The sequence below is a fragment of the Meleagris gallopavo genome, chromosome 2 (assembly GCF_000146605.3).
Source record: "Meleagris gallopavo isolate NT-WF06-2002-E0010 breed Aviagen turkey brand Nicholas breeding stock chromosome 2, Turkey_5.1, whole genome shotgun sequence".
In the NCBI taxonomy this organism is placed as follows: domain Eukaryota; kingdom Metazoa; phylum Chordata; class Aves; order Galliformes; family Phasianidae; genus Meleagris; species Meleagris gallopavo.
This window is the reverse complement of record NC_015012.2, coordinates 77,400,829-77,412,338: the sequence shown is the minus strand read 5'-3', so window position 1 is coordinate 77,412,338 and position 11,510 is coordinate 77,400,829. Positions and strand designations below refer to the sequence as shown.

Here is an 11,510-nt window from a genome sequence, read left to right as displayed (position 1 = left end):
TGATATAACTTTCTGGAAAAACAATTCACTTTGGGGACTAAAATTTTTTAAATCTGGTTCCAGCCCAGAGACATTTCTGGAAATTTGAGCAAGATGCTGTCAAGTCTTTCTGAATTATATGTAGATGTCTGTCAAAACATACATTTAAGTTTTTCTTATTTTCTTTTTTTCTCATTCACAACTTAAAAATAATTTTTTAACATAGTTCTCTTCTATGCCTATAGACTTTTTATGGAGAAACAAATCAGCTCTTCATAAGTGATCTGAAAACAGTTTTTTTATGTATAGCATTTTAGAAATATTCAAAGTTAACGATAGTCATGACTGCCATGTGCAGTTAGTAATTTTAGAAGATTTCTATGTCAGAAAATCCATTTTTCCAGAGGTTCATCAGTGCTGAGAGGCCACAGTGAAATATTTTTGTTCATGTATAAAACAAAGGGAGGTAAAATAAGCAGAAAAACCAGCATGTCACACCTCATTTTTAAAGTAAAAAATGCAAGACTATCACAAAGTCACTTTTCAAAAACAATGTCATGTTCAAATATTGAGGTTTTCAGGCTGTGTCAATACTGAAAAAATATTTTGCTGGTAACCTAGTCACAAAATAACATACAATTCATTGAAAGCAGGCTCTTGTCAATGTTAATAAAATTAAAGTTTTTTAAGGGTTGTAAGATCTGGAGATCCTTTCCTTCTTCCTGCTGAACTGGAAATGTAAGTGGTTACGAGCACAGGATGTACACAGGCACAGAGACAGCCTTTTGTCAATAACTGCATCTGTGAGGTCGTAGAAAGCGGCAGAGGTGGCCTGGACAGCCCTCAGAGGTGTCCCATGGGGCCCCCAAACACCACTATTCACAGCAAAACGTGTCCCTGCTCTTAGTACAAATGCCTTGTGATTTTCAGCAACCACAAATAGTCAAGTCCTTAACTTTAAATTTTGTATCCGAGCAGGGACAGGTTCACCAAGATCAAAATGAAATACCAGAGGGGAGGAGAGGGCCATAGACATCTGAGAAAACTAGTCCTTACAGAAAGAAAGAGCTCAAATTCCCCATGGACAGTCTGGCTTTCTGTTTTGAATGCGATGCACTTAAATTGGTTGCCTGGTGTAGTCATATCTGCTATAATTGCAGTAGATTGCAATTGCAGAAACATCTTCTGCATATAAACCCTTTTATTATGGCATATAAACACAACATTTCCAGTAATTTAGGGGCAGCTAAAATCTCCCATTCCTTGGAAGCTGCCTCCCCTGTAGTAGTTCATGCAACATCAATGGAGCAATACAAGACAGTGAAGTACAGAAGTTAGGTTGATGTCACTATCTAAGAGCTCCTACTTCCATTTAAAAAACCCAGCTTGTTAAAATCCAAAAGAGAAATACATAGGAATGTGCTTAAAGTTCAATTAAAAAACACCCATAGTGTTTGTTTTCATCTTTCTTGTTGAACTGCAGCGTCATTCTGACAAACAGATTCTGTCTAGCCTGCTAAAGATTTGCAATATATAAAATTTTTCTTAGCATCCTTTGAAGCAATAACTTGTTTTTAAGAAAGAGTAGGTTCCTTTCCATGATACTCTTTCGTAACAACTTTAAAGGCACTGTGATTTATGGGAAAAGAGGCCCAGGGTGAGCAGCTTGAAGCCACCAAATCACAGTGATCTCACTGTCACTAACTTTTGCAATAATGAGTGTTTTTCAGGAAGAACCCTCTACTGGAATCATCTTTCATTATAAAGAGGTAAACTGCCAACTTTCATGGTTTTGGAAGGACCCTTGAGAGTCTGAAGTGAGTGCAGAAACCTCGAGGCAATTAAAAAGGGAAAAATTATGTTGATTCTCATGAAATCTTAAAGCTTAATGATTTCTTAGGATATGCTTCATGAGTTTTGGTCTCACACAGCTGGCAGGACCATACTCTTTCCCTAACTACAATGCGGCAGCTATTTCTCATTATTTAATTGCAATATTTTATGCTTCAATAAAGATTCAGCCCTTGAAGTTATACAATTATAAGAAGGATTTTTGGCTCCCCCTTCCCTCTCCTTAACACTGCAGACAAAATCTTGAAAACATAAAGCCTAGAAATTAGAATGTGAAGATAAAAAAGAGATAACGTACTATGTTTATTTAAAGAATCTCTCAATACTTATACCATATAGTCTTGTGGAGAGCCAGCTCATGGTTTTTTGACTCATGAGGTGAGTGCTGTTGCTAGTTAGCACTTAAAGGAGGAACTGAGTTGTTTTTCCTCTCACAGTGCCTTGAAAATGAAGGCACTGCTTGCCAAAAGTGCCACATATTGTTTATATTTTTATATCCCTTTATTATGTGTACTGCTATATTGCCAGGAAGCCTGCAGTAATCACAAGCCTATCCCACCAGCTACTGCACACAGCACAAGAGATCCTCTTCCCTAATGACCTTTTATGGCCTAACTGATAGACTGGGTGAATTTATTCAATTAACAGCATTTTTCTCCAATCGTTGTTGGTTGTGTGGAGACACTAACTACATTTCATCCAAGGACAGCCCAGGATGCTCATCTAGGAGCATGATTTCAGCCAGAAGGAAGTGGACACCTCATCCACCCCTAGAAGAAGCCCTAGGGGTGGCTGAGCACCAGTACGTGAGGAAGGCAGAGGGCCCAGCTGACTCCTGGGGCATGGCAGAACAACATTTACAGACACTCTATGTACTTCTTGGACACAATTACCATCCTCCAAGGGTTATGTACACACACAAACAGGGTAATCCAGAATGCAACCAAGATATGATGACGTCTGCTAGCTATTAATGTCATGCCTTAGCCTTTCTATAGCCAATAAGACACACCCACTAATTTTGATAGGGCAATTCATGACAGTACAAAGGTAGCATACATGTGGGTCCCAAGCGGAAAAGCCGTGCTTTTTCTTCTTCCCTCCCCATTTGGAATAAATAGCACTCCAGAAGTATAGATAACAAAAAATAAAAAATACGCCCATAAAATAGAAGACAAGAACCAGTGGTATAATACACTGTTTCCAGTCCTGCCCCAATCAGGTTTAGCAGCTGCCAGCCATTCACAGGTTTTTCAAAGCAGCTCCAGCCATGCAAAGATGAAGCACTGAAACCTGGAGAGCTGATAACACAGGAGCTGGTGGTAGGGGTTGTCATCTGCCCAGCCACGAGGTTATTTATTTATAGAAAAGCCTTTGAACCAGACCATTACAATTCAGTGTAGTAATAACAAGTTATAGTGAATTCAAAGAGTGGTAGGGTGTAGCACAGCCATGCATTATATACCCTGTTGTAAATGGTCTCTGAGGGAAAAGGCCTGTAATTTAGAGAGATTTCAATGGCAAAACCTGGGTCGTTGTAACAGATACTTTTTCTTAGTTATTTTTATGGAAAAGAGAAACTGGCCTGAAAATGTCAGGCAGTGCGTGTTTTCATTCAACCTTAATTAGCTATGAAACCTCCTGGAGCTCAATCTCCCTACACCAAATATTAGTTTTAAGATTAATTGTTCACACAGGAACTAAACTGCAAATTGCTGAATGTGAAGCTTCTTTCAGAGGACATTTCTGTTCCTTCTCAGGATTGTTTTCTCATGTGTTGTTGGCTCTTTCGAATGTCCTGTAATCTTTGGGAAGCAGAATTCAAGTAGAATCAAGGAAATTGCTTTTCTGGTGTGTTTGTTTGTTTTTAAATGTTATCCATGTATGTATCATTTTTAGGACTAATATTACAGCAGAACCTCAGAATTCTGTTCAGAGGTCCCTGCTGCAGCAGACTGCCTCAGTGTGAGCACTCAGCAGACATCATGACTCAGGACACAGACTATGGAGTACAGCACCCACCCCAGGTAGGTGCCCTGGTCAGGTTGAGAGCTACAGATAAACCAAACAGCTTCCTTCCTAACAACAACAACAAAACAATATGAGTAGGGAAGCAGAAGCTTAAACAGTGAAACCCAGGCTGCCTGGGAGTCAGTGGTCCAGCCCAGCTTTCTCAAGGTAGAGCATTTTCCCCATGGTATCTTCACCCAATCAAAGTGACATAGCATGTCCTCTCACTCAGCTAGAGCACAAGAAAGAAAGCCTGCTCTCATCTAGCCTCCTGTTTTGTCAGGCTGCTCCTTCAGAGCCAACCAACCACTATCTAAGCTCTTGGGTCCATGCATTCAGTGTAGACCAGTATGTTCTGCTTGGTCTTGGCAAGCTAAACTGCACTTCAGACTTCCGTCCAAATCAAACGTAGATATTCTCAATCTCAGTCCCTGTGCCTTCAGTTTACATTTCTCTTCAGCAGTTCATTTTCACTTCCTCTCTTCTCTGCACAGAAGCTTATTATCACAGGTAGTTTCCCTTCTTTAGTTTGGGGCTGTAAGTACAGATGTCTCCTCTTGTGTAGTCATCAAGTGGTACTGATGGCTGTTCACAATCTCTATTATGGGTAGGAGTCAGCGTATGGCTCCTAACAGCACCAGAAACACTAAAACAAAAAGCACTAAAACATTCTTTTACCAATATTAGAGTTAAAATGTGACAGAAACAACTAACCGAAGCCAAATCCAAATATCAGAAACCAAAATGTGCGAAAGTAAGATTTCATAAGATAATTGCGTGCTTCTAGGTTATAATTGCAAATAGGAAATTAAATATGAACATATGTAATCCAAAATTGTTTCCCTGTCACTAAATGAATTCTTTTCAAAAGAATTTAAGATCTCATTTCCATCTGCCTACTATTTATTGAAATTCTATCCAGAAATAAGGCCAAATTTTATCTCTGTGATCATTCTCAGTTCTCTTATCCAAATTTCCTGTTGATATAGAATACTCAGAACAGTGAATTGGAACCAGTTTGAGAAAAGCAGGATTGCTTTTTGCAGTTCATGGATTATGTTGATAGACTGAATAAATTAATAAAATAAAGGGAAGTATTGACAAAACCATCACTTTTATTTACACTTTTCTTTTTTACAAGAACTCTTTGTAGCCCTTATTCTCCAGCTTTCAACAGTCCTTTGACTCCCAAAACTAACATTCAAAATCAGAGTTTAGCATAACTTCGAGATTTTACCACCCAAACACCAAACTAATGAAAAAAAAATTCTGCCTTTAAAAAGTACAGAATAACCTGCTGGCATCTTTTGAAGATCTGTCAAGTCAAGCATTTCTCATGGAGTACTGATTACTTTAAAGATACAAATTTATTTAAAATAGTAGAACAACATTAAATATGTTACCTACCCATAACACCAGATAAAAGGAAAAGCATCACCAGTAAATATTAGATGTTTAGAGGAAATATGAGTGTAAGGCACATCCTATGGTAAGCCTGACACTCATTTACTGTAAATCACTTTTTCATTACTTTGTGAAGAAATCTAACCAAAATTGAATACAAACATTAAATGAGAATTCAACTTTCTATTATTGAAACCAAAAGCAAAACCAACAAAATAAACAGAATATAGGCAGCATTCAACAGCGCATTGTTTCAGATAATAAGCAGTAAGTGACAATTAACCACTCCTCTTACGATGCTTAGTTAAACCCCTGTGGTGTAGCATATTGGTTCTAGCATTCTCTTTTATAGCAAAAAGACTATTTAGATGTATTAACTGTATCAAAGCGATGAACCACTGATCCAATTTCACATTCACTAGCACCAATTAAATGAAAAACATGACAAAGCACTATGACAACTTACACTGCAGCATTAGGAGGTAAGAGAAAATGAGAGCTCAAAAATCACTGCCTATATGGGCTCCAATAGCAGAGCATGAGTTATAATGTGAATATGTGCTGTGAAATAAAGGCCAGAGTAGCTAGGTTTACTATGTTCCAGTGCTTAATTTGGTTTAGAGCATGCTTAAATTTTTTCAAGTTCTAAATTAATAACCTTACCATCATGCAGCAATGTCTGGGGTTTTTCTAACATTCACTTTAAAATCACAGGCCAGTCAATGCTCAGCATGAGTTAAAGATCTTTGCAAATGCACCCTCTGGCTGAATTTCACACACAGATCTCTGCTAAAGTCTCCAGAAGCTCAACAGTATGATTTAACACTACACCAAATATACTTTGCATATAGTTCTAGTAAAAATAACTCCATTTGCACAAACAACACATTTTTCCACCTAATCTCATGTTAATGTTGTTATTAAATAAGTGTATGAGGTGGATAGAAATAAATTGCTAGCAACCAGTACTCTTCACATCGTAATGCAAGTTATTAACAAGAAAACCTTAAAATACATTTATTTTCCTCCACGGCTTTCTGCAATAAAATCCAGAGGAAAAACACATGCAAAGTGACTTGATTTTGGCATAGCTAGATGTGGAGATTCTCTGTATGGAATTTTACTTAAAATTAAGTGATTAGCACAGTTGTTGTGTTTAAATAAATTTAATTGCTGCAGGTGCCACCTTGCTCAGAGATCCGCATCCTAGAGATAAACACTATTTAAAGTATTCATTTTACACTCTAGAAACTCAAAAACCTGTCAAAATAAGGCATGGTTCCTGGCCAAGATCATGACTGGAATCGACCCAAATATAAAAACAAGTGCAACTAAAACCATATAGCTATTTCCTGGATTTGTGGGTGAACGTGCCAGCCTTTGCCTTTTTTATGTTCCTAACAGTTAAGGGATTTTCCGTACTTCCTTGCCTATTCTCCCTTTTGCAGATGAAGCATACAAGGAGCACAAAGTGTCAACAGAAACAGCAGCCTCAGCCCTAGCATCAGGGCAAGATTGGCCTGTGTATGGGAGAACACTTTGAGCAGGATGATAAGGAAGCTTAATCATACCTAATCAGCTGCACTCACCTACCCCACCGCAGCACAGAAATCCCAGAGAACCAGGTGCTCCAAGGCAACCCAGAGCACGGAAGCTTGTGTCTGTGATTGAATCAGGAATTGAAACCTGCTGTGGCTCATTCCTCTTCATTATCTGCACGACTGGGTAGGTTGTAGACAGTTAATCTTTAACTTCTGAAGTTAGGTGTGATGAATCCAATCTGAAGTCATTACGAAACACCAAACAGACAGGCTGTACCTTCCAGTACTGGGCTGGTAAGAGTATAGCACGCTGGCAGCAACACTCACCAGGACAATCTAAGTTGGCCATTCAATTTAACATGAGGCCTCAACACAATCATCTTACTTTTTTCAGGATTTACAGTTTTTCTAAAGTTTTGACCCCATTCCGTAGATTTCTACAGGTCTCAGACTGTAGTGCTACATTGTTCTAGGTAGCATGCTCCCAACCATCACACCCACTCCATCTGTGCTTTCAATTCTGTATACGCTCAGTGAGTATATGAAAAATCACCCTTTTACTTTTCCTTAGGTCTAAAGACCAAAATTCACCAAAATCAAACACATAGCCTTCTAAGAATTCACTAGAGGCAATTCAATTTCCTTCAACCACTACAGTACCTGTTGCAATGACTTGTGCCTGAAAGTGAAAATATATTTTAAAAGATTAAATGTAATGTAGGCTTTACGTTATTCACAGATTGTAACAGGTAACAGCTGTTAATGGCCCTCACTTAAAATACCACGACTTACACAATGATTGACTTCATCCAGATTCAGATTCCAGATCTCGTTATGCCTGTGCCTGCAAGGCTGAAGAACATTTTCCTACTGAACATCTTTTGTAATGAGAGCATAAACACATATGTACCCACTAAGGTCAGATTTAATCTTATCATTTTACCCAGTTCTATAGACAGAAGTGGGAACCAAACACCATTATTGTCAATGCCTTTGACTTAAAATACTAAAACCACTAGTATTAAAAATATATATATCCAGTTTTGAGTATTTTTGAAAATACATTACTGTGGATACTTCACAAAAAATCCTGAGACGGCTTTAGAGGAAAGCAGAGAAAACACCTACCAGTTTGGGAAATCCAAACATCTTCTTGCCCAGAGCCACAGTGTTTTTAGATTATTCATTGCAGCTAATCTGATCTACAGTCAGCTAGATGTACATTACACCCGAGCACTCTGAATTTCCACTGTGCAAAGCCCAGCATTCACTGCTTCAACATACCTCTTCACTAATGCTCCCATTCCCACTAACACACATAGGCATAAAAAGGCACATAGTACAGAACACAACATTCTCTAAGTAGTGGTCTTTAACCCCGAAGTAACATTACAAGACTTAAATGCTGAGAGAGTTAGGGGACAGGGGAATGTTTTGTATTGTTATTTTTTTTAGAGCACACTTCTAAATCATATTCAAGTAGCAATGGAAAATCTTAAACTGATCTGTTAGCTAAGAAAATTCCAGACACTTCATTGAGAGGAGACTATAAAGACACTGTTAATTCTCCAGTGAGACCTGTTATTCTGCAACAAGTTGATTAGTCATCTGGCAGCTGCTCAGTTTAGTCTAATCATCCACAGAATGCAATGGGCAGAAGAGCCAAAACATATCTCCTGTGCATGGCAGTCTTTCAGGTCTGAAAGTTGTTTCCAGAAATAACAAGAAAAGAAAATAAAATTAGACTTTGTACCAACACTATGATGGAAATTTTGGGAAAAAAAAAAAGGAAAGAAAATAATATGGCTGAAGATTCACTGCCCACAATTTTTATTTCACCAAGTTTGGTCAATGTTCAACTTCCATGGGGCCCAGTGGGAAAATGGCTGCCACTGAGAAGTCAGTGCCTGAGTGTTTACCATCAGGACAGTTCTCTGCCAAGGCAATCCTGCCAAGAAAGTGGAAGTTAAACCCTACAACTGGAAGCTACAATAGAACAGTACAGCACAGTAGCTATATATGGAGAATCAGGCATGGGAATAGGGCATCCCAGTGCACTGCACATGCTTCACTGCTCTACTGAGAGTTAGAAATAGACTCTTATGCATGGGCATCTGTGAAGCAAGATTAAGTAGGAGAAAAATAATATTTTTGTCATGTTATCTTTCTCTCGAATGCATTAAAGCCTCTATTTCCAATTCAGGGACTAATTTAAAAATATATCTTTTTTCCTATTATGCTTCATGAAGTCCATCCATAAATTTTCTGTAAGCATACTTGATGATTTTTATGTTATTTTATTATATCCAACTTGATTTCAGTATTTCAATTTCTTATATCTTAAAAAAATATATTGTAAAATGCCAAGTTGCATTAACAGGAAGAAATCCAATTAAATCTTATGTCTAACTTCCGGATTCAAAATATACTTGACACAGAAAATCATTTATTGGAAAAGAAAATATTTGGTCTATATCTTATTTAGTGGGAACCACTCAGAAACAGAACAACTTCAAAAATGAGACAATCCCTATAATTAAACAAAATACATCCAGGAAATTGTCTGATAAAATTTCCATTAAGATGATTATACCTGCTTAGTGCAATTTAGTCAAACAAAATTGCTGGTTCTTTGACACTTTTACAGCAAGATATGTGTGACCTTATTACTTTAGACTTTGAAAGAAATATATATAATACATGAACACATTATTGCATGTGCATGAAATAACTAATTGCATAGGTTTACCTGTCTAGCTACCTTATTTTACCGTCAGCATAGGTACAGATAGCCAAACATCACTTCTTTCACAGATCCTTGGAAGAATTAACATAATTTGTTCTGATGCTGACCCAAGATGATAAAAAGCAATTTGCTAACAAGTGAGTCTCATGACTGGCCAGGCCGAAGTGCAGTATGAGCAAGCACCATATGTCTGAAAATTCAGAGATGAAATTCCAAAGGGCAATAGACTGGTTTGCCAGAAAAGAGATGCAATTTGCTCATCAAACCAAGTTGGGCAAACCAAGCCTAATTCAGCAGGCTCCCCTCAGTAAACACAGTGACTTGGACACTCAAACCAGATCCTTTTCTGTGTTTGCATATCCTAAATCATTTACATAAACTTCAAAGGTAACCACATGGCAGCAAGTGACCCTATTGATGTTAGTGGCACTATATTCTGTAATAAAGTTACAACTTATGGAAATACGCATAATCTCTAGCTCCAGGAAAGGGAATGTAGTTTTGTTACATGTTAATAATGCATGTAGTACAAAGATGCCCTGACCATCCATTAGGGCTACGGGACTTCTTCCAATTCATCACACGAATGATTGTTCTTAGGGTAGTAGTACAGAACCTGTTTATGCCCAAAGACACAGTGAAAGAGTCATGGAATCATAGAATGGCCTGCATTGAAAAGGACCTTAAAGATGATCTAGTTTCAACACCCCTGCTATGTGCAGGGTCGCCAACCACTAGACCAGCCTACCCAGAGCCACATCCAGCCTGGCCTTGAATGTCTCCAGGGATCTGGCATCCACCACTTCCTTGGGTAACCTGTTCCAATGTGAGCAAAATATGTTTTAATCTGACCAAAAAATAGAATAAGACCAAAAGACTGAAGGACTGTCTCTAATACTCTGAATTATTTAGGATTTCTCACACTCCATTTATTAACAATTTCTTTTTGAAAATTGGAATGAGGTGAAAAAAGAAGAAAACCAACCCAAAACAGTGACTGTAGAAAACATTTACTGCGGAAAAAAATCACTAAAGTTAGATATACTTATCTAAATGTATGGATATGATTCTGATAAACTAATATTTCCTCTATTACTACTCCCTCATAACTGTGAGAGGAATTTTAAATTACTATTAAAAAAATCTGTAAAAAGCCTTTTCACATGGAAAAATGCTGATAATGAATTGAATGTGCTCTCTCTGAGCACCTAAAGCATACTTCAAAATGCTGAAACTAGGATGTTCTCTGTAAGCAGCTGGTTGTTAGCTTATTGGTCTGGTTTTTCAAGCTAATGATCTGCAGGATTTTCTCACAGTTGGTTCAGTGTTTTTTTGTACTATTCAGTGTTGGGCATCAGGCATCGAGTTAAAAATAAATGCCAGATGTAATTATGTGTTCCTTGTTTCTCATGTACTCTTTGCCATCAAAGTGTATATTGCCATCATTCAAAGTGTGAGGAAGAGGTGCTGCTTACCCCTTATAGCCAACTCACAAACCCAGCCTCTAGATTTCAGGAACTTCAGGCCTCTCAGCTAAATGTTTTTAAATTCCTTTCCTTCTCTCCAGTATGGAGCTTCACTGACACTGAAACCTCTATAAAGATTTCAGCTTATTTCACTAGGCTTCCAGTCATACCCAAATTATTTTTACTATCAAAAAAGAAGAAATGTATAAGGAGGGTCTTAGCTACATAAGACAGCTCTGAAAACCAGCATGCTCCCACATTAACATCCTTGATTAATCCTAGCTATTCACTGTGCTGCAGTTCCATGCTTAGTACGTATTAGGGACCAGTACTGCAACCAGTAGTTCCTGTGCGAGAGCTGAAACATCAGGAGCAGACACGTATCCACCTTAGGAGCCCAGAAAGCCTCAGCAGCCTCTGAAACAAAACAAGGTCACAGCAGGAGCATAGCTGCACTGGAAGTAGCCTTATTCCATTGGCTGTTCCAGCTGAGCGCATGAATAAACTACAAAT

The 11,510-nt window shown here is 38.1% G+C and overlaps 1 long non-coding RNA gene across 1 annotated transcript in view; it reads right to left on the bottom strand.

Moving 5' to 3' along the window:
• The window catches only part of LOC104909906, a 36,133-nt gene extending 28,310 nt beyond the window's left edge, over positions 1 to 7,823 (bottom strand). The window contains exon 1 of the long non-coding RNA XR_004158970.1: positions 6,834 to 7,823. This is a non-coding gene — a long non-coding RNA (uncharacterized LOC104909906). The remainder of the gene's footprint in view (positions 1 to 6,833) is intronic.
• Between the last annotated feature and the right edge of the window lie 3,687 nt (positions 7,824 to 11,510).